At 37.1% G+C, this 24,907-nt stretch overlaps 1 non-coding gene across 1 annotated transcript; it reads left to right on the top strand.

Moving 5' to 3' along the window:
• The first annotated feature begins 23,703 nt into the window (after nucleotides 1–23,703).
• LOC141681806 (small nucleolar RNA R71) lies at nucleotides 23,704–23,809 on the top strand. Its single transcript, XR_012559229.1, has one exon. It is a non-coding gene; the product is annotated as a small nucleolar RNA R71 (small nucleolar RNA).
• Nucleotides 23,810–24,907: the final 1,098 nt, after the last annotated feature.

Raw genomic sequence — 24,907 nt, 5'->3', positions numbered from 1 at the left:
AGAAACCAACAACAACAACGATAACAACCAAGACGATACAAACCGAATTTGAACCCAGGACCCATAGACCCAACAATAGCCCAGATTCTTCAAATCTTGGCCCAACAAACAGTTCACCTGGCACAACAACAACAAAGACAGACCAATCCCCAAGTAACTTTCAAAACTTTTCAAGCAATAAATCCACCAGAATTCAAGGGTTCCTTAGAGCCGATTGAAGCAAATGTGTGGTTAAAGGAAATAGAGAAGACATTTGCCTTGGTAAAAGTGAAAGAGGAGCAGAAGGTTGAGTTTGCAAGTTACTATTTGAAGAATGAGGCCACCTATTGGTGGGAGATGGTGAAGACATTGGAAGGTACAAATGCTATTACTTGGGAGAGGTTTCAGGAATTGTTTCTAGAAAAGTATTTTCCTCAGTTTGTCCAGGATCAGATGGAGCTGAAGTTTTTAGAGTTAAAGCAAGGAACTATGTCGGTGGCAGATTATGAAAGTAAGTTTGAAGAATTGTCAAGGTATGTGCCGTCGTATGTGGATACTGACAGGAAGAAAGCTAAGAGATTCCAGCAAGGCTTGAAGCCATGGATCAGAGGGAAGGTAGCTATTTTTGAATTGGAGACCTATGCAGGAGTAGTACAGAAGGCCATGATCGCGGAGATAGAGAGTGAGATGTCACAGAAGGAGAAGAAAAGTAAGAAAAGGAAAGTTGAGGGAAGTGAGGGTCAGTTACAACCAGGGAAGTTTCCAAATTTTAAGAAGGGCAAGTTTCAGCAAGGGAGAAATTTTAATTTCAGGAGACAGAATGCAGGTGACGGAGGCCACGACAACCGTCCAGTTAATGTGAATCAACCAAATCAGTTGAGACTAACTTTTCCAGATTGTCAAATTTGTGGAAAGAAGCATGGAGGAGTTTGTAATAAGTTGAATGTGGTATGTTTCAAATGCAACCAGAAAGGGCACTATTCGAGGGAGTGCCGAAATCTGCCAGCAAGAGAGCCAGCAAATAAGGATCAGTCTATCCAGAATCCAGCGGTGAAGGTTCCAGCCATTGGATTTACGTGCTTCAAATGTGGAAAGCCAGGACATATGGCCAGGGATTTCAAGACACCAACCCCAGTCAGTAATGCATTGAGGATTATGGGATCTAGCCCAACAGTGAATGAGACTCCAAGGGCAAGAGTTTTTGACATGTCTGTGAAGGATGCTATCCAGGATACGGATGTCGTGGCAGGTACGCTTAATGTAAATTCTTTATGTGCCAAAGTGTTAATAGATTTGGGAGCAACTCGATCGTTTGTTTCACAGGATTTTGTTAGTAAGTTAAATTGTCCAGTTGAGTATTTAAATGAAATAATGACTGTGGAATTAGCAAATCAAGAATGTATATCTGTTAATCAAGTTTGTGGGAATTGTGAGATTGAGATCTCTGGTAGTAAATTTTGTGTAGATTTGATACCATTTAAGTTAGGAGAATTTGACGTTATATTAGGAATGGATTGGTTATCTAAGCATGATGCCCAAATAGATTGTCAAAATAAGAAGGTAATGGTGAAAACGCCAGAAGAAAGGATAGTAACGTTCAAGGGCCAGAAGCAAGTAAAGAAGTTCTTAACAATGATTCAAGCTAAGAAGTTATTACGGCAAGGGTGTGAGCATTTCGTAGCATATGTGATCGATAGAAGTCAGGAACCAGCAAAACTTGAAGATATTCCAGTAGTAAATGAATTTCCAGACGTATTTCCCGACGAATTACCAGGAGTTCCTCCAGATAGAGAAATTGAATTTGCGATCGATTTAGCACCTGGAACAGAACCAGTATCCAAGGCCCCGTATAGAATGACACCCGTTGAGATGAAAGAGTTAGCAAACCAATTGCAAGAACTGTTAGAGAAAGGAGTAATCAGACCCAGTGTGTCCCCGTGGGGAGCACCGGTATTATTTGTCAAGAAGAAAGATAGAAGCATGAGACTGTGCATTGACTATATGGAGCTTAATAAGCTTACAATCAAGAACAAGTATCCGTTACCTAGAATCGATGATTTGTTTGATCAATTAAAGGGAGCCAAGTATTTCTCCAAAATTGATTTAAGATCGGGATATCATCAACTAAAAATCAAGTCAGAAGATATACCAAAGACAGCTTTACGAACAAGGTACGGACATTATGAATTTTTAGTAATGTCTTTTGGATTGACCAATGCCCCAGCAGCATTTATGGACCTGATGAACAGAATTTTCAAGGAATATTTGGACAAGTTCGTTATTGTATTTATAGACGATATTTTGATCTATTCAAAGACGGAAGAGGATCATGCGGAACATTTAAGAACAGCTTTGGAGATTTTAAGGAAAAAGAAGTTATATGCTAAATTCTTGAAGTGTGAGTTTTGGCTACAGGAAGTTCAGTTCTTAGGACACATAGTTAGTAATGAAGGGATCAAAGTGGACCCGGCAAAGATCGAGGCAATTACGAATTGGGAGAGACCGAGAACACCCACCAAGGTAAGAAGTTTCTTGGGATTGGAAGGATATTATCGACGATTCGTCCAGAATTTCTCAAGAATTGCAACACCATTAACAAAGCTTACATGAAAGAATGAAAAGTTTATATGGAACGATAAGTGCGAAGAGAGTTTTCAGGAGTTGAAGCTAATCACGACACCTGTTTTGTCACTTCCAGACGATCAAGGGGATTTCGTAATTTATAGCGATGCTTCTCACAAAGGATTATGATGTGTTCTAATGCAGCACAACAAAGTGATTGGGTATGCATCAAGGCAATTGAAACCACACGAACAGAAGTATCCTACTCATGATTTGGAGCTAGCAGCCATAATGTTTGCTTTAAAGATCTGGAGACATTACCTTTATGGAGAGAAGTGTGAGATTTATACGGATCACAAAAGTTTAAAGTATATATTCACCCAGAAGGAACTTAATATGAGGAAAAGGAGATGGTTAGAATTGATCAAAGATTATGATTGCTTGATTAATTATCATCCCGGTAAAGCGAACGTTGTAGCGGACGCGTTAAGTCGGAAGGAAAGGTTAAATGAGTTATCAGTACCTGAAGAGATATATAAGGAATTTCAGAGATTGGAATTGGAGATTAGAGTTTGCAAGCCTAAAGAAGCGAAAGTGTACAGTATGACTTTCCAGCCGGAGTTGCTGGAGAAAATAAAGAAAGGTTAGGAAGATGTAATGGATCAAGATATAAATCGTTTGGTAGGTGAAGAGTTATGCACGCAAAAGGATGATCAAGGTATTCTGAGGTTTTCATCTAGAATTTGGATTCCACCAGTGACGGAGCTGAAAAATGAAATTTGACAAGAGGCACATAGTTCAAGATATTCCATCCATCCAGGGAGTACCAAAATGTACAGAGATTTAAAGAAGAATTATTGGTGGCCAGACATGAAGAGGGAAATTGCGGAATGGGTTAGCAAATGTTATACATGTCAGAGAGTTAAAGCAGAGCATCAGAGACCAAGTGGATTGTTACATCCATTGGAGATTCCAGAGTGGAAGTGGGAACATATTTCCATGGATTTTATAGTTGGATTACCAAGGACAAGGGCTAATCATGATGCCATTTGGGTTATAGTGGATAGACTTACCAAGTCAGCTCATTTTCTGCCTATAAATGAAAGATTTTCGCTCGACAAGTTAGTCCATATGTACCTGAAGGAAATCGTAGTTCGTCATGGAGTTCCTGTGTCTATCGTATCTGATCGAGATCCAAGATTTAACTCGAGATTTTGGAAGAGTTTTCAAGAATGTTTGGGAACAAGACTGAATATGAGTACGGCCTATCACCCCCAGACGGACGGCCAAAGTGAAAGAACGATCCAGACAATCGAGGACATGTTACGCGTTTGTGCTATTGATTTCAAAGGAAGTTGGGACGAGCATTTACCCCTGGTAGAGTTTGCTTATAACAACAGTTATCACGCCAGTATTGGTATACCACCCTATGAAGCCCTTTATGGACACAAATGCAGATCTCCAGTATATTGGGATGAAGTAGGAGAACGCAAGATACTTGGACCTGAACTGGTACAGCAGACAAAGGAAGTTGCTGAAATTATCTAGAAGAGATTGATAGTCGCACAAGATCGTCAGAAGAAATACACAGACGAGTCAAGGAAAGACATGGAATTTGAAGAAGGAAGCTTGGTATTACTGAAAGTATCACCGTGGAAAGGACTAACAAGGTTTGGGAAGAAAGGAAAGCTAAGTCCAAGATATGTCGGACCTTTTGAGATCCTAAAGCGCGTTGGAAAAGTAGCTTACGAGTTGGCGTTACCACCGCACATGGAGCACATTCACAATATTTTTCACGTATCAATGCTTAAGAAGTACAATCCAGACTCCAGGCATGTAATAGAATATGAGCCAATAGAGCTTCAGGCGGATTTGTCATATGTAGAAAGTCCGATAGAGATTCTAGAGGAGAGAGAGAGAAAGTATTAAGAAATAAAATGGTAAAGTTAGTAAGAGTTTTGTGGAGAAACCCAAAGGTTAAAGAGTCAACCTGGGAGTTAGAAAGTGATATGAGAGAAAAGTACCCTCATTTGTTTTCTTAGGAGATTCTGAGGACAGAATCCTTTTAAGGGGGGAAGGATGTAATATCCGGGGTATATAATGTAATTATTTTGCTATTAAATAATTATTATATGTGTTCAGTATCTATTCTGTGCATTAATTGTTAAATGTTATCTGTATTTGGATATTCAAAAATAATATTAATTTAGTATTTTAATTTTTATATGTCCAAAATAAAATATAGATAATTGTCATATCTTTCTAATTATTTTTATGATGATTTATGACTTTATAAGAATCATATGAAATTTATAAAATCTTTTTCCGGGTATTTAAAATCTATTTTATAAAAACGGGAACCAACCGACGTCACCCGTTGTTACGGTTTGTCCTGAGCGGGTCCCGGCGCAACATTTTCGATACAATATTCGTTTCGGTAAATCAATAAAACTCGTATTTTCGATAAACGGGAGCTTTTTATTAAACTATCACAATTATCACTTCGTAGTACATGTAACCAGGCGCTGAGACCAAGACCGCAGTACAAATTGTACTGATTTGGATAATTATCCCGAAAACTGATACCGTTTGGATCAGTTTTTATAAATAAACATACCTTTTATATCCAGAATGATCCAACGGGATACTAATTTTCCGTAAATATAAATAGCCTTTACCCGTATTTTATTTCGTATCAAAATCATTTGCAGACAGATAATTATATAATTTTCAGAGAAAAACCCTAATTTCATAAACTGTTCTAAGAATCAAACAAGTTTTTGGAGGTGTTATTGAATTCGGTTTGGAAAGCTCGAGTAACCAATCTGAAGGTCTTGAAGAGCTCTACCAGATTCTGTAATCCATACACCTGCAGAAATCAAGGTTTTTTCTATAATTTTATTTATTTTCGAATTAATTTTAGTAAAAATATGAATTTTTGTTCGGATGATTATTTGTATGATTTGATGATTGCATGTTGTGGAGCTTGTTTTCCTGATGATTTTGATATATTATACATCTGATTTGGAGTTCAATAACATGTTTAAATTTGAGTTTGATTTTCGAATTTTAAAATTAGGGTTTATAACCCGTATGAATGTTCTTAATTGAAATTTGGGGGTTTCTTATTCTGGAATAGATTGATGTTGTGATATAGTGGGTTGTGTTCTCTGTAAAATTTGCAATCCAGTCGTATAAGTTTCATGAATCAACGAGGTCTGTAGAGAAGGGAGTTGTGTTTTGAATATTTCCGAAGTTCACCGGAAACTAGCAAACTTCACGGCCAAATTCCGGCCAACTCAGGGACTGTTAGGTTGATTTGTTGGCATGGGTGTGTTCCTGGTGAAGTGTAGTTGTGATCTGGAGGTGGTGGTGGCTGGAGCACCCCTAGATCGTGTTCTCCGGCGAGACAGGGTGTTTTCCGGCGACCCCCTGTAAAAATTACAGTTTGGTACCTGAACTTTTGGGGACGATACAGTTAGGTCCCTGAAGTTTCCAGACTTTGCAAATTTAGGATTCCTGTTTTAAAAATGTTTAAAAAACATATTTCCTATTTATTTTTATTAGAAAAATTTGTTTTTAATTTCTGAAAATTCTAAAAACTATTATTTTAATTCCGAAAATTATTTTTAATTCAAAAATAAATCTGAATTATTTAGTTAATTAATTTCAGTTAATTTTTAATTGATTAATTGGTCAATTAATTTGAAAATTAATTGATTAATTGATTTAATTAATTATTAATTGATTTTAATTAATTATTTAATTAGATTTAATTATTAAAAAATGATTTTAAAATTCCGAAAAATAGTTTCGAGCTTTAAAATATTATTCTAAATTATTTCCAAGGCTTGATAATTATTATAAAATTGTTTCGAAGCCAGAATTGGCTAACCGATCCCTGTTTATTAACCCGAAATTGATCCAACGACCCGTTTTAATTCCGAAAATCATTTTAAATACCAGAAAGCCTATTTATGACCCGAAACTTCTTTATAAATGATATGTCATTGATTATGTGACGTATTATGTGTTATATATGATTTGTTGGTTGACTGTCGGTCTCTATATTCGATGTGTACTTGTTTATTGCATAACTTTCAATCCGTTAATCGGATTTGGGTGAAATGAAGGGTAGATAGAAGTATGTGTTGAATAAAATCGTATGAGTTGATTTTGATAGATGCTTATGATATGTGAGCAGAAGAGGCAAAATGTAGGAAAGGGAAACTGGTAGTTGAGGAGTAAGGCGGTTGAGATTGGAAGCGAGTACAGTGTAGTAAGCTAACACCATGCAAGTATTCTGAACTTTCTCAAGATATTGTAGTGATTGATAGTCCTGTTCTAAATTGCAAGTGCTTTGAAGCACTAAAACCCAAACCCTGATTCCAGTTTTGATCTTGAGCCGTAAACCTGATTCTTTCTAGACCACTGATTGTTGTATACCTAAACCCGAACCACAAATATACAATATCATTCTGCAAATACATATAAACTATATACCAAACACTGAATCGAATTATCTTCACACTCAAACCATTGTATCCTACACTTTGAAAAGCAAAATCCTTGAAACCTTGAAACACTGATTCCTTTGTTATCCAATTCTTTCATTACCCAACAGCTAAGCTTTAAAAATGCCCTATTGATCCTCATGAACTCTGAAACCATTTCTTTATAAAACATCCAATGTTGTTAATGATTCTGTTTATTGTTTATTATTGCTTATTCTGTTATTATGCTAGAATTAGATTATTTTTATAAAAATTGTGGACCAGATTCGTGGTCAGACCATATGATGGTCAAATTAGGCCAATGTGTGCCTTGGATCCAGTAGTTAGAGCAAAGTTGTGTGCTTTGCTCGGGGTTAGTGTGTGACTGATCAGCAGCATAACCTTGGTTTTTAAAATGAAAGTATAATGTCCAATTCTAAATCATAATTCATTGTTCACTTGATATCGTAACCATTTTCACCTGATGATCATTATTCTCAGTTTTGTCATTGTGACTTGCTGAGCTAGTTAGCTCATTTGTGCGATGTTGTTTATGTTCTTTTCCAGTTAAGAAGGAACAGGTTGGTAACGAGGATCCCCAGTCCTGCGCGAGAGCTAGTGGTTCAGGTTGATCGAGCTGAGCTAGTAAGCTTCTTTTGGGATAATATAAGTTTGTAAAAGTTTGTAATAATGTTTAATACTCAGTTCTGAGTTTGGATAGTTGGGATTTGAACGGTTGGTAATATAAGTGTGTGTTCGGCTTGTGTGCATACTTTAACCTGTTACGGTCCGTGGTAGTTGGTAAGTAGGGTCACTGCATATTATTATTATCTTTATTATTGTTATAAGCAGGTTATAAATAAGGTGTGTGGGTGGACCCCAAACTTCTGACCCGGGTTTGGAGGGCGCCACAGGTTTGGTATCAGAGCTACAGGTTATAAGTCACTAACACAAGCCTAGGTTGACGGGAATGGGTAGAGGGTTAGGATTAGGAGTAAGGAATAGAATGATAGAACGTCGAGAGGTTGAGTGTTACGGTATAACCGGTATTAGTATAATTCGCGTCGTGGTTCGAGATTCTTATATTGCGATATGATTTCAGATAACAGCGATGGCCGACTCTTTTATTCCCGTATCAGCTGATCACTCAGAGCCTTCAGTTGGAGCGCCATCATCGGATCCACGTCCTGTTATTCCACCAGCATTGGCTATTCTACCTCCACCGGTGTTGCAGCCCGTACCACTACAGGCTATTCCACCCCCAGGCATGAAGCCACCTATCAGAGGACCCCCACCAGCTGATTCAGATTCCACTGGGCATTCAGTTGCGAGTGCCCCATTTCAGTCCACATTGCCCCCAGTTCCTTATTACCGGTATGAGGCTCTTCTATTGGAGCGTGATTCCTTGTTGGCTTAGATCAGAGAGCTACAGCATATCATCAGGACTACAGATGTTGATCGTGGTGTGAGGGAGCTTCGAGAGGAGATTTATGTGACACGGAGGGTTCTTGAGGCTAGGCTACATGGAGCTACACTACCTGACAGAGGCCCTGATGCACTGATGGGCTGGGCTACTGAGGTGATGGAGGACTTTGAGAGGCTGGCAGGACCAGAGTTTCCTTGGAGCTGAGTCAGAGATACAGAGATGGAGATACTGGGTAGTGTTGTATGGTTGTATAGTATGTACAGTAGTGTGTAGTGTGTATCAGTAAGCTTTTGAGTTTTATTTACAGACTAGCTATGTTGACTAGTGAATAGGTTGTTGTACCCTTTTGGTTTTACTTTCGAAGCGTCTTTACGCTTGTACTACCCAAAACTTTTGATCTATATATATCAGTACCTTTTTCTTTCCATTACTGTCATTTCCTTTATTGCACCTGTTTTACTTTACCTTATTTATTGCACCAGTTATACCCTGTAATACCATGTACCCTTTTTTCCATAACTGTTTATATTCTGTAAAGAAGCATGCAATTTACTTAGTTACAACTGTTTTCAAAAAGAGATATTTCTATTTTACAAAACTTTTCTTTTATGTAAAAGATTTGATTTAAAAGCTAAATAAGTTGTTTGATTCTTTACAGAAAATGCCTCCCAGAAGAAATACTCGCACCAACACCCAGAATGAAGAAACCAACAACAACAACGATAACAACCAAGACGATACAAACCCGAATGTGAACCCAGGACCCATAGACCCAGCAATAGCCCAAATTGTTCAAATCTTGGCCCAACAAACAGTTCACCTGGCACAACAACAACAAAGACAGACCAATCCCCAGGTAACTTTCAAAACTTTTCAAGCAATAAATCCACCAGAATTCAAGGGTTCCTTAGAGCCGATTGAAGCAAATGTGTGGTTAAAGGAAATAGAGAAGACATTTGCCTTGGTAAAAGTGAAAGAGGAGCAGAAGGTTGAGTTTGCAAGTTACTATTTGAAGAATGAGGCCACCTATTGGTGGGAGATGGTGAAGACATTGGAAGGTACAAATGCTATTACTTGGGAGAGGTTTCAGGAATTGTTTCTAGAAAAGTATTTTTCTCAGTTTGTCCAGGATCAGATGGAGCTGAAGTTTTTAGAGTTGAAGCAAGGAACTATGTCGGTGGCAGATTATGAAAGTAAGTTTTAAGAATTATCAAGGTATGTGCCGTCGTATGTGGATACTGACAGAAAGAAAGCTAAGAGATTCCAGCAAGGCTTGAAGCCATGGATCAGAGGGAAGGTAGCTATTTTTGAATTGGAGACCTATGCAGGAGTGGTACAAAAGGCCATGATCACGGAGATAGAGAGTGAGATGTCACAGAAGGAGAAGAAAAGTAAGAAAAGGAAAGTTGAGGGAAGTGAGGGTCAGTTACAACCAGGGAAGTTTCCAAATTTTAAGAAGGGCAAGTTTCAGCCAGGGAGAAATTTTAATTTCAGGAGACAGAATGCAGGTGACGGAGGCCATGACAACCGTCCAGTTAATGTGAATCAACCAAATCAGTTGAGATTAACTTTTCCAGATTGTCAAATTTGTGGAAAGAAGCATGGAGGAGTTTGTAATAAGTTGAATGTGGTATGTTTCAAATGTAACCAGAAAGGGCACTATTCGAGGGAGTGCCGAAATCAGCCAGCAAATAAGGATCAGTCTATCCGGAATCCAGCGGTGAAGGTTCCAGCCATTGGATTTACGTGCTTCAAATGTGGAAAGCCAGGACATATGGCCAGGGATTTCAAGACACCAGCCCCAGTCAGTAATGTATTGAGGATTATGGGATCTTCCCCAACAGTGAATGAGACTCCAAGGGCTAGAGTTTTTGACATGTCTGTGAAGGATGCTATCCAGGATACGGATGTCATGGCAGGTACGCTTAATTTGAATTCTTTATGTGCCAAAGTGTTAATAGATTCGGGAGCAACTCGATCGTTTGTTTCACAGGATTTTGTTAGTAAGTTAAATTGTCCAGTTGAGTATTTAAATGAAATAATGACTGTGGAATTAGCAAATCAAGAACGTATATCTGTTAATCAAGTTTGTGGGAATTATGAGATTGAGATCTCTGGTAGTAAATTTTGTGTAGATTTGATACCATTTAAGTTAGGAGAATTTGACGTTATATTAGGAATGGATTGGTTATCTAAGCATGATGCCCAAATAGATTGTCAAAATAAGAAGGTAATGGTTAAAATGCCAGACGAAAGGATAGTAATGTTCAAGGGCCAGAAGCAAGTAACGAAGTTCTTAACAATGATTCGAGCTAAGAAGTTATTACGGCAAGGATGCGAGCATTTCGTAGCATATGTGATCGATAGAAGTCAGGAACCAGCAAAACTTGAAGATATTCCAGTAGTAAATGAATTTCCAGACGTATTTCCCGACGAATTACCAGGAGTTCTTCCAGATAGAGAAATTGAATTTGCGATCGACTTAGCACCTGGAACAGAACCAGTATCCAAGGCCCCGTATAGAATGACACCCGTTGAGATGAAAGAGTTAGCAAAGCAATTGTAAGAACTGTTAGAGAAAGGAGTAATCAGACCCAGTGTGTCCCGGTAGGGAGCACCGGTATTATTTGTCAAGAAGAAAGATAGAAGCATGAGACTGTGTATTGACTATAGGGAGCTCAATAAGCTTACAATCAAGAACAAGTATCCGTTACCTAGAATCGATGATTTGTTTGACCAATTGAAGGGAGCCAAGTATTTCTCCAAAATTGATTTAAGATCGGGATATCATCAACTGAAGATCAAGTCAGAAGATATACCAAAGACAGCTTTCCGAACAAGGTACGGACATTATGAATTTTTAGTAATGTCTTTTGGATTGACCAATGCCCCGGCAGCATTTATGGACCTGATGAACAGAATTTTCAAGGAATATTTGGACAAGTTCGTTATTGTATTTATAGACGATATTTTGATCTATTCAAAGATGGAAGAGGATCATGCGGAACATTTAAGAACAGCTTTAGAGATTTTAAGGAAAAAGAAGTTATATGCTAAATTCTTGAAGTGTGAGTTTTGGCTACAGGAAGTTCAGTTCTTAGGACACATAGTTAGTAATGAAGGGATCAAAGTGGACCCGGCAAAGATCGAGGCAATTACGAATTGGGAGAGACCGAGAACACCCACCGAGGTAAGAAGTTTCTTGGGATTGGCAGGATATTATCGACGATTCGTCCAGAATTTCTCAAGAATTGCAACACCATTAACAAAGCTTACACGAAAGAATGAAAAGTTTATATGGAACGATAAGTGCGAAGAGAGTTTTCAGGAGTTGAAGCTAATCACGACACCTATTTTGTCACTTCCAGACGATCAAGGGGATTTTGTAATTTATAGCGATGCTTCTCACAAAGGATTAGGATGTGTTCTAATGCAGCACGACAAGGTGATTGCGTATGCATCAAGGCAATTGAAACCACACGAACAGAAGTATCCTACTCATGATTTGGAGCTAGCAGCCATAATGTTTGCTTTAAAGATCTGGAGACATTACCTTTATGGAGAGAAGTGTGAGATTTATACGGATCACAAAAGTTTAAAGTATATATTCACCCAGAAGGAACTTAATATGAGGCAAAGGAGATGGTTGAATTGATCAAAGATTATGATTGCTCGATTAATTATCATCCCGGTAAAGCGAACGTTGTAGCGGACGCGTTAAGTCGGAAGGAAAGGTTAAATGAGTTATCAGTACCTGAAGAGATATATAAGGAATTTCAGAGATTGGAATTGGAGATTAGAGTTTGCAAGCCCGAAGAAGCGAAAGCGTACAGTATGACTTTCCAGCCGGAGTTGCTGGAGAAAATAAAGAAAGGTTAGGAAGATGTAATGGATCAAGATATAAATCGTTTGGTAGGTGAAGAGTTATGCACGCAAAAGGATGATCAAGGTATTCTGAGGTTTTCATCTAGAATTTGGATTCTTCCAGTGACGGAGCTGAAAAATGAAATTTTACAAGAGGCACATAGTTCAAGATATTCCATCCATCCAGGGAGTACCAAAATGTACAGAGATTTAAAGAAGAATTATTGGTGGCCAGACATGAAGAGGGAAATTGTGGAATGGGTTAACAAATGTTATACATGTTAGAGAGTTAAAGCAGAGCATCAGAGACCAAGTGGATTGTTACATCCATTGGAGATTCCAGAGTGGAAGTGGGAACATATTTCCATGGATTTTATAGTGGGATTACCAAGGACAAGGGCTAATCATGATGCCATTTGGGTTATAGTGGATAGACTTACCAAGTCAGCTCATTTTCTGCCTATAAATGAAAGATTTTCGCTCGACAAGTTAGTCCATATGTACCTGAAGGAAATCGTAGTTTGTCATGGAGTTCCTGTGTCTATCGTATCTGATCGAGATCCAAGATTTAACTCGAGATTTTGGAAGAGTTTTCAAGAATGTTTGGGAACAAGACTGAATATGAGTACGGCCTATCACCCCCAGACGGACGGCCAAAGTGAAAGAACGATCCAGACAATCGAGGACATGTTACGCGTTTGTGCTATTGATTTCAAAGGAAGTTGGGACGAGCATTTACCCCTGGTAGAGTTTGCTTATAACAACAGTTATCACGCCAGTATTGGTATGCCACCCTATGAAGCCCTTTATGGACACAAATGCAGATTTCCAGTATATTGGGATGAAGTAGGAGAACGCAAGATACTTGGACCTGAACTGGTACAGCAGACAAAGGAAGTTGCTGAAATTATCTAGAAGAGATTGATAGTCGCACAAGATCGTCAGAAGATATACGCAGACCAGTCAAGGAAAGACATGGAATTTGAAGAAGGAAGCTTGGTATTACTGAAAGTATCACCGTGGAAAGGACTAACAAGGTTTGGGAAGAAAGGAAAGCTAACTCCAAGATATGTCGGACCTTTTGAGATCCTAAAGCGCGTTGGCAAAGTAGCTTACGAGTTGGTGTTACCACCGCACATGGAGCACATTCACAATATTTTTCACGTATCAATGCTTAAGAAGTACAATCCAGACTCCAGGCATGTAATAGAATATGAGCCAATAGAGCTTCAGGCGGATTTGTCATATGTAGAAAGTTCGATAGAGATTCTAGAGAAGAGAGAGAAAGTATTAAGAAATAAAATGGTAAAGTTAGTAAGAGTTTTGTGGAGAAACCCAAAGGTTAAAGAGTCAACCTGGGAGTTAGAAAGTGATATGAGAGAAAAGTACCCTCATTTGTTTTCTTAGGAGATTCTGAGGACAGAATCCTTTCAAGGGGGGAAGGATGTAATATCCGGGGTATATCATGTAATTATTTTGCTATTAAATAATTATTATATGTGTTCAGTATCTATTCTATGAATTAATTGTTAAATGTTATCTGTATTTGGATATTCAAAAATAATATTAATTTAGTATTTTAATTTTTATATGTCCAAAATAAAATATAGATAATTGTCATATCTTTCTAATTATTTTTATGATGATTTATGACTTTATAAGAATCATATAAAATTTATAAAATCTTTTTCCGGGTATTTAAAATCTATTTTATAAAAACGGGAACCAACCGACGTCACCCGTTGTTACGGTTTGTCCTGAGCGGGTCCCGGCGCAATATTTTCGATACAATATTCGTTTCGGTAAATCAATAAAACTCGTATTTTCGATAAACGGGAGCTTTTTATTAAACCATCACAATTATCACTTCGTAGTACATGTAACCAGGCGCTGAGACCAAGACCGCAGTACAAATTGTACTGATTTGGATAATTATCCCGAAAACCGATACCGTTTGGATCAGTTTTTATAAATAAACGTACCGTTTTATATCCAGAATGATCCAACGGGATACTAATTTTTGGTAAATATAAATAGCCTTTACCCGTATTTTATTTCGTATCAAAATCATTTGCAGACAGATAATTATATAATTTTCAGAGAAAAACCCTAATTTCATAAACTGTTCTAAGAATCAAACAAGTTTTTGGAGGTGTTATTGAATTCGGTTTGGAAAGCTCGAGTAACCAATCTGAAGGTCTTGAAGAGCTCTACCAGATTCTGTAATCCATACACCTGCAGAAATCAAGGTTTTTTCTATAATTTTATTTATTTTCGAATTAATTTTAGTAAAAATATGATTTTTTGTTCGGGTGATTATTTGTATGATTTGATGATTGCATGTTGTAGAGCTTGTTTTCCTGATGATTTTGATATATTATACGTCTGATTTGGAGTTCAATAACATGTTTAAATTTGAGTTTGATTTTCGAATTTTAAAATTAGGGTTTATAACCCGTATGAATGTTCTTAATTGAAATTTGGGGGTTTCTTATTCTGGAATAGATTGATGTTGTGATATAGTGGGTTGTGTTCTCTGTGAAATTTGCAATCCAGTCGTATAAGTTTCATGAATCAACGAGGTTTGTAGAGAAGGGAGTTGTGTTTTGAATATTTCCGAAGTTCACCGGAAACTAGCAAACTTCACGGCCAAATTCCGGCCGACTCAGGGACTGTTAGGTTGATTTGTTGGCATGGGTGTGTTCCTGGTGAAGTGTAGTTGTGATCTGGAGGTGGTGGTGGCCTGAGCACCCCTAGATCGTGTTCTCCGGCGAGACAGGGTGTTTTTGCGGCGACCCCCTGTAAAAATTACAGTTTGGTACCTGAACTTTTGGGGACGATACAGTTAGGTCCCTGAAGTTTCCAGACTTTGCAAATTTTGGATTCCTGTTTTAAAAATGTTTAAAAAACATATTTCCTATTTATTTTTATTAGAAAAATTTGTTTTTAATTTCTGAAAATTCTAAAAACTATTATTTTAATTCCGAAAATTATTTTTAATTCAAAAATAAATCCGAATTATTTAGTTAATTAATTTCAGTTAATTTTTAATTGATTAATTGGTCAATTAATGTGAAAATTAATTGTTTAATTAATTTGAAAATTAATTGATTAATTGATTTAATTAATTATTAATTGATTTTAATTAATTATTTAATTAGATTTAATTATTTAAAAATGATTTTAAAATTCCGAAAAATAGTTTCGAGCTTTAAAATATTATTCTAAATTATTTCCAAGGCTCGATAATTATTATAAAATTGTTTCGAAGCCTGAGTTGGCTAACCGAACCCTGTTTATTAACCCGAAATTGATCCAACGACCCGTTTTAATTCCGAAAAATGTTTTAAAAATCATTTTAAATACCAGAAAGCCTATTTATGACCCGAAACTTCTTTATAAATGATATGTCATTGATTATGTGACGTATTATGTGTTATATGTGATTTGTTGGTTGACTGTCGGTCTCTATATTCGATGTGTACTTGTTTATTACATAACTTTCAATCCGTTAATCGGATTTGGGTGAAACGAAGGGTAGATAGAAGTATGTGTTGAATAGAATCGTATGAGTTGATTATTGATAGATGCTTATGATATGTGAGCAGAAGAGGCAAAATGTAGGAAAGGGAAACAGGTAGTTGAGGAGTAAGGCGGTTGAGATTGGAAGCGAGTACAGTGTAGTAAGCTAACACCATGCAAGTATTATGAACTTTCTCAAGATATTGTAGTGATTGATAGTCCTGTTCTAAATTGCAAGTGCTTTGAAGCACTAAAACCCAAACCCTGATTCCAGTTTTGATCTTGAGCCGTAAACCTGATTCTTTCTAGACCACTGATTGTTGTATACCTAAACCTGAACCACAAATATACAATATCATTCTGCAAATACATATAAACTATATACCAAACACTGAATCGAATTATCTTCACACTCAAACCATTGTATCCTACACTTTGAAAGGCAAAATCCTTGAAACCTTGAAACATTGATTCCTTTGTTATCCAATTCTTTCATTACCCAACAGCTAAGCTTTGAAAATGCCCTATTGATCCTCATGAACTCTGAAACCATTTATTTATAAAACATCCAATGTTGTTAATGATTCTGTTTATTGTTTATTATTGCTTATTCTGTTATTATGCTAGAATTGGATTATTTTTATAAAAATTGTGGACCAGATTCGTGGTTAGACCATATGATGGTCAAATTAGGCCAATGTGTGCCTTGGATCCAGTAGTTAGAGCAAAGGTGTATGCTTTGCTCGGGGTTAGTGCGTGACTGATCAGCAGCCTAACCTTGGTTTTTAAAATGAAAGTATAATGTCCAATTCTAAATCATAATTCATTGTTCACTTGATATCTTAACCATTTTCACCTGATGATCATTATTCTCAGTTTTGTCATTGTGACTTGCTGAGCTAGTTAGCTCATTTGTGCGATGTTGTTTATGTTCTTTTCCAGTTAAGAAGGAACAGGTTGGTAACGAGGATCCCCAGTCCTGCGCGAGAGCTAGTGGTTCAGGTTGATCGAGCTGAGCTAGTAAGCTTCTTTTGGGATAATATAAGTTTGTAAAAGTTTGTAATAATGTTTAATACTCAGTTCTGAGTTTGGATAGTTGGGATTTGAACGGTTGGTAATATAAGTGTGTGTTCGGCTTGTGTGCATACTTTAACTTGTTGCGGTCCGTGGTAGTTGGTAAGTAGGGTCACTACATATTATTATTATTTTCATTATTGTTATAAGCAGGTTATGAATAAGGTGTGTGGGTGGACCCCAAACTTCTGACCCGGGTTTGGAGGGTGCCACACTTTACATTTACTTATTTATTTAATTTTATATATGAGATATATGCCTATGTTTACCATGTGATGATAGATTTAGGTGAACTTAAATCAATATAAGGCGTGCTCTAGAAAATCTAGAATATGAATCGTTTCTGGCCTTAACAATAAATATTATGAATACGATCATGAGATTCTTGTCTTTATGAAACACATAATTGAATATGAATTTTCAATATTGAGAGAAAGGATGATTCTGTCAACAACAGATTTCTATCTGTAAGAAAGGGTTATTAAGTGACGCCTCTTGACAATGCTCCACCCGATCTGGGAATCATCTGATTATCAATTATTGATTTGAAATATTTAATTTAAAAGGAAGAATCTCTTTATAATATGATTATGATTGTAACGTAATATAATCCCTCTAAAATTAAATAATATCAAGTAGTAATTGGCCAATGACACAACGGGCTTGTGTCGGTCATAGCCTTCCAACATGGTAGAAAGTGGTTCTTATTTTTAAATCATTGTCGTTTCGTACTACAGGCTAAGGCTTTGATTTCGAAATAAGAAATAATTGTCTATTATATAGAGATGTGTACATTGAATTAGAATCTAAAGGTCGGTACGTGCTACAGCCGTGGGCCATTGGAGACTGATTCAATTGTACGAAATGTTGGGTTAGACTTGACTTAGAATATTGAGTTTGTCGTGCCACAGCCGTGACTCAATTATTCAAGAGGCTAAACTTATATTAGGGAATAACATAAGATGTAATTGACAAGAGTTGTCTGCCTATTGAACATCTCATGACGTTTCGTGCCACAGCCGAGGTTGTGTGACTGAATGTAGGATCCCTATTCCCACTAGCATTATGAATGCTTAATTTTCACTTAGGGGGTTGAAAAAATTAGATAAAGTAGTGGGAGACACTTATGAATAAAGACCCGATTTATATAGTGTTTTGAAATGAAATTGAATATTTTCTAAGTGTTGTTATGTGTTTATCATTTACAGATTTACTATATTCGTCATGTCTTCTGCACTATCACTCCGGAGCATATTAGATGCTCACAAGTTGATTGGTCCTAATTTAGCTGTTTGTTTTTACTGTAACAAGTTGTGGCACTGGAAGAGGAACTGCAAGGTTTACCTTGCAGAATTGAAGAAGAAGAAGAAGGGTAGTAAGACTACCGCTTCTGATTTAGGCATGTTCATGATCAAAGTTAATATGTCACTAGGTCAAATTTCTAGTTGGGTATTAGATACCGCCTGTGGTTCTCATATTTGCAATTCGTTGCAAGGACTAAAGGGAAGTAGGACTCTTGAAAAAGATGAGGTGATTCTACGTATGGGCAATGGAGCAAGGGTTGCGGCCATATCTGTAGGATCATTTAGTTTACATATGCCTACGGACAAGACTATTATTTTGAATAATTGTTATTACGTTCCCTCTATTGTGAGGAATATTGTTTCTATTCCTATGTTGGATGTGGATGGTTTTTCATTTATTATTAATAATAATGAATGTTCTATCCTTAAAGATAATGTTCTTTTTGGACGTGGCATTTTAAATAATGGTCTGTATGTATGTGACGTAGAGCATGATTTACTTCAGATTGAACAAACTAATAAAAGAAAACGAGATGATGAAAATCTAACCTATTTATGGCACTGTAGGCTAGGTCATATTAGTGAAAATAGACTGCGGACATTGCATAAGGAAGGGTTACTTGACCCCTTTGATTTTGAATCATATCCTACATGTGAGTCTTGTCTATTGGGTAAAATGACCAAATCTCCATTTAGTGGACATGGAGAGAGGGCTGCAGATTTTCTAGGATTGGTACATACAGATGTATATGGACCAATGTCTACGCAAGCCATGGGTGGATTTTCGTACTTCATTACTTTCATAGATGATAGATCTAGATTCGGATATGTGTATTTGATGAAACACAAGTCTAAAGCCTTTGAAAAGTTCAAAGAATATAAACATGAAGTGGAGAAACAAACCAAACACAGTATTATAACTCTTCGATTAGATCGAGGTGGTGAATACTTGAATGGAGAGTTTCTAGATTATCTCAAAGAAAATGGTATAGTCTCCCAGTGGACTCCTCCATATACTCCACAGTTAAATGGGATATCTGAAAGGAGAAATCGAACTTTGTTAGACATGGTTCGGTCCATGATGAGCTATGCGAATCTTCCAGTATTCCTATGGGGTTATACATTGGAAACCTCAACATATTTACTGAATAAGGTGCCTTCCAAATCTGTTCCTCAAACACCATATGAGATATGGAAAGAAAGGAAACCGAGTCTTAAACACGTTAATATTTGGGGATGTCCGACTTATGTCAAGAAAGTTGACCCAGATAAGCTGGAATCTCGATCCGTAAAATGTAATTTTGTGGGATATCCTAAAGAGACTTTGGGGTATTACTTTTATACCGATCATCGGGTGTTTGTCTCCAGACATGCTACCTTCTTGGAAAAGGAGTTTATCCTTGAAGGAAACAGTGGGAGCAAAATTGAACTTGATAAAGTTCAAAAAGCACAAACTACTACGAATCAAGTGGAAACACCTGTTCAGACTGAACAACCTTCTGTGGAGCAGCCCATTCGTAGGACAGGGAGAGTGTCTCGCCAACCTTAGAGGTATTATGGCCTTGTCATTAAGAATGACAATGAGTTGTCAATCATTGATGATGACGACCCTGTGACCTATAATGAGGCTATGAGTAGTGTTGACTCATAGAAATGGCATAGTGCCATGAAATCCGAAATAGAATCTACGTATACCAACCAAGTATGGACTCTGGTTGAGGCGCCTGAAGGTGTTAAGCCTATTGGGTGCAAGTGGGTATACAAAAGAAATATTGGAGCAGATGGCCAGGTGGAGACCTATAAGGCCAGGCTCGTGGCAAAAGGATTCAAACAAAGGCAAGGGATTGACTTTGATGAAACTTTTTCGCCTGTAGCCCTGTTAAAATCAATTCGGATTTTGCTTGTGATTGCTGCTTACTACGACTATGAGATCTGGAAAATGGACGTGAAAACGGCCTTCCTCAATAGGGAACTTGAGGAGGAAGTGTATATGACACAGCCAGAGGGTTTTCTTTCCAAGGGAAATGAACACCTAGTGTGTAAGCTGCTGCGAACCATATATGGTTTAAGGCAAGCTTCTCGTAGATGGAACATCCGTTTTGATGAGACAATCAAAGAGTTTGGTTTTATCAAAAACATAGATGAACCATGTGTCTACAAGAAGGTTAGTGGGAGCGCGGTAACATTTTTTGTATTGTATGTGGATGACATACTTCTTATGGGAAATGATATACCGATGCTACAATCAGTCAAAGTATGGCTATCAAAGAACTTCACCATGAAGGACTTGGGAGAAACATCCTACATTCTCGGTATGAAGATCTATAGAGATAGATCTAGAAGAATGATAGGTCTCACCCATGGTACATACATCCAGAAAGTGCTTAAAAGGTTTAGCATGGAAAACTCCAAAAGAGGACTCATACCGATAAGCCATGGAGTGTCCCTTTTCCGAAAAAATGTCTCCTAAGACACCTGAGGAAAGAGAGCGTATGAGTAAGATTCCTTATGCTTCAGCAATATGATCTATCATGTACGCGATATTGTGTACAAGGCCTGATGTTGCTTATTCAATTAGTGTGATGAGCAGATATCAGTCAAATCCAGGTGAAGACCACTGGAAAGCAGTGAAAAATATCCTTAAGTACTTGCGAAGGACTCAGGACATTTTTCTTGTTTTTGGTGGTGAATCTGAGTTGAAAATAGAGGAGATGTCAACGTTGAGAGAGTTGACACACATAACAACGTAGCAGACCCACTTACAAAGCCGCTTTCTCAGAGTCACTTTGATCGTCATAAAGACAAGATGGGTATTAGATACCAGAGTGATTGGCTTTAGTATAAGTGGGAGATTGAAAGAGATATGTCCTAAGTCCAATCATGTATGAGGATTTAGGAATAACTTTTATGTAATCTGTTTTGATTTCATTGATATTAATAAAAGACTTGTTTTGTTTTTATTGCGGGCTCTATCTATTTAAATGTTTAAATAAGATATACCACAGTTTAGAGTAAAGCTTTTTATGGATTGTGATGAGATCATAATAATGAGACCTAAAAGATGATAACTCTAAACTTAAATGGTTCCTGGTCGTAGGATTACTAAATGGTAATTAATAATCTGCAAAGATCGGTACATACTATGCTTGCTTCATTATCAAGGATGTCAGTTCTCATAGATATTTGTGTGGTGACACTATAGCTAGTATGTAGGTGCTTATTATAGAATAAGTTCACTGAACATGACTCACACAGCTGAATAACTGATGGAGTTCACTCACGTGTCAGCAGTAGTTCACATAGTGATAGTTGTACAAGTATCCTTAGACTTGAGGTCATCATAGTCATCTTGTGTACACTGAACTATGCTTTAGTTTAGTTCTTAGTCTCAAGGGACAATTATAAGGGCTCTACTGGGTATAGAAATTTGTACACGAAGATAGTGTATCATTTATAAAGGATCTACCTCTTCCAGTATAGGAAGAGAATGTTCAATGCTGATCCACTTATGTTAGTTCAGGAATCTCTGGCCAGAGTGAATGAAATTAGAAAGGAGTTTCTAATTTACATTAAATAGAACTAAGCATAGTGAATGGGAAAGCAAGTGATTAAATAAGATAAGCTTGACACAAGTTCCATGCCTTGTATTTAATCGTGACATTGCAGGGTAGAAAGAATTAATTGTACGATAACTACTCACTGAATAGGTTCTTGGTATTCTAAGCAGTGAATTCGTATTATCGGGATAGTCGCGATATGCTGAGTAGTATCCCTCATGATGTAGAATAAATATGATTAATTAATTAATCATATTTAATGAATTAGAGAATTTATATAAATAATGATAAAATAGTTTTATTATTATTTATTTCTACTACCGGCTTAATATTGAACCTACAGGGTCACACCATAAAAGAGAATGATTTAATGGTGGAGAAATTAATTAATAATGGCTGATAATTATTTATTTATGAAATAAATAATTAATTGGAAAATTTAATAATTGATTAAATGAGATTTAATTGATTATAAATTAATTAAGAAAAAGTTCTTAATATTATTAATTAAGAATTTAATTTTTGGAAATTAAATCAAGTGAGAGAATTATTTCTAAAGTGTTTAGAAAAAGGATTAATAATTAAAAGGTGTTTTAATTATTAATGAGAATAATAAAGGGTTAATAATAATAATATGTTATGGGAAAATTTTCAGCTGAAAATTTTGCCTATAAATATACTATTATAGACCCTATTTTTGCCTCAACCAAAAAGATTTACAAAACCCTAATTCTCTCCATCTCCTCCTCCTTCATTACATCGTTTTCTTGGTGGATACTGGTGGAGTGCTTCACACTTGAGGAGCAACTGCTAAGGATCTCCATTCATCGTTGTTGGATCACCATTAAAGACCTCCATCTTTTCATTAACGTAAAGCTTCTTAAGGTAAACATACTGAACTACGAATTAATATTATTTTTTGCATGGATCCTGCGGAGGGTTTCGTTTTTTTTAAGATTTAAATTTACGTTTTCATTGCGTTTATGTGCTAAAAACCCTTCACAGGGTAGACCTATTTTTCCCCTGTATTACCCTCGGGAAGAGTGTTGACAAAAGCTGTCTTCCTTAATTCCACTTCTGCTTCCTTAGGCTCTTCTTCATCAGCCACTTCTTCAGATTCTGGAGCCTTAGCTTTTTTAGGATTTGCAACCTTTCCAGACCTCAATGTAATTTCCTTAATATGCTTCTTAGCTTCCTTCTTGCCTGGCACTTCAGTGTCACTAGGAAGTGTGCCAGCTTGACAATTCCGTAATGCATTTGCAATCTTCCTAATCTGATTCAATGATGTCTTGATAAAAACAACTTGGCTTTTGCACATGAGCCTCAACTCTTCCAATTTAGATTTTTCATTAGCTTAAGGTAACTACTGAAGTTGAAGTTGTTGCCTTGGTGTATATTGCGGTTGTTGAAAACCAGGAGGGTTGTACTGCTTTGTCGTGCATGGCTGATAAGGTTGTTGCACCGCATTCTGATTGTTGTTCCCGCTGAAGTTAGGATGATTGCGGTTGTTGGGATAATAAGTGGCTGGAGCTTGCTGCTGTGATCTCTGAAAGTTGCTCACAAACTGAGCTGATTCTCTAGAAATAGCACACTGCTCAGTCTCATGTGCCCCCACACAAAGCTAACAAACACTAGTGATTTGATTAACTCCATGATTAGCCAAAGAGTCCACTTTCATCGTCAAAGCTTGAAGCTGAGCAGCTATAGCAGTAGCTGTATGCACTTTCAGAATTCCTGCTACCATGCCTTGCAACATTCTTTACGTATGATTATGATATTCATTAGCTGCCATTAGCACAATCAACCCATAAGCTTCGTTATAGCTTTTGGCCCACAAGGCTCCTCACGACGCTACATCGAGCATAGGTTTAGACTGTGCGCCTAAACCATTATAGAAACGGTTTATAATCATCCAATCAGGCATGCCATGGTGTGGCACTGCCTTAGCATCTCCTTGTAGTGATCCCAAGCCTCACTCAAAGATTCTCCAGATCGCTGCGTAAACTGAGTAAGAGCATTCCTGATTGCAGCCGTCTTTGCCATAGGGAAGAATTTAGTGAGAACATTTTGAGCAAGATCCTCCCATATAGTAATAGAGCCTGATGGTAGAGAATGTAATCAACACTTAGCCTTATCCCTCAGAGAAAATGGGAAAAGTCTCAGCTTGATAGCATCTTCAGTCACCCCATTGAACTTAAAAGTATCGCAGATCTCGATGAAATCCCTGATGTGCATGTTGGGATCTTCTATAGGAGAACCCCCAAACTGAACTAAATTCTGTATCATCTAAATCGTGCTCTACTTGATCTCAAAGGTGTTATCCGAGAAGGCTGGCCTGATAATGCTTGACTGGACATCTTTGATCTTAGGCTGAGAATAGTCCATCAACGCCTTCGGATTTTCTGCTTGATCTTCCATTACTACTATAGCCGGTTCCTCAACTTTCTCTTCTTCCTCTATTTTCTCTTTGTCCTCAAAAACTTGCCGATGAACCACAACTTCTTCCTCCGCTTGATCCAGAGTTCTCTTACGAGACCGCGAACGCGTATGCATACACGCTCGCTAGAGTACTTGAAATACGCAAATAAAATAATTAAGTAACAATGTCCGAGTCAATGAACTTTAACGATCACTGATGACAAACACATAAACTAAAAATTAACACCGAGTCCCCGGAAGCGGCGCCAAAAACTTGTTAGGGCTAGAACACGCGCTAAAATTCACGCAAGTATACGCGTTCGCAAGTAATATATAATTCTTTCTAGTTCGTTCCCACATAGACTGGTTTAGGTTAACTTTATGGCTTATGCACTTATGCAACAATGATATGGCTATTATTCAATGCTAAGATGAATAACAAGTTGGTTTTGATTATACTAAGATACTATTTAACATGCAATAAAATAAGAGTGTAAAGGGGTTGAATATTATATAAGACAAACATGGGATTCTAACTTCATTAAATACTTCATTCAAAGTCCTCTTGTTCTTAACCTTAGCATGCAATGGTGATGACACTAATCAGATAACATGAAACTGTTAAACGCTAACTTTCGTTGCACGAATAACATACTACCAGACATCACAAAAAAAAGATAAAAGCTGAATAGACACAAAATATGTTGA

This window comes from Apium graveolens, chromosome 8 (genome assembly GCF_009905375.1).
Source record: "Apium graveolens cultivar Ventura chromosome 8, ASM990537v1, whole genome shotgun sequence".
NCBI classification, from domain to species: Eukaryota; Viridiplantae; Streptophyta; class Magnoliopsida; order Apiales; family Apiaceae; genus Apium; species Apium graveolens.
Note: the sequence above shows the minus strand (reverse complement) of the source record. Positions and strands in the feature narration are given on the sequence as shown.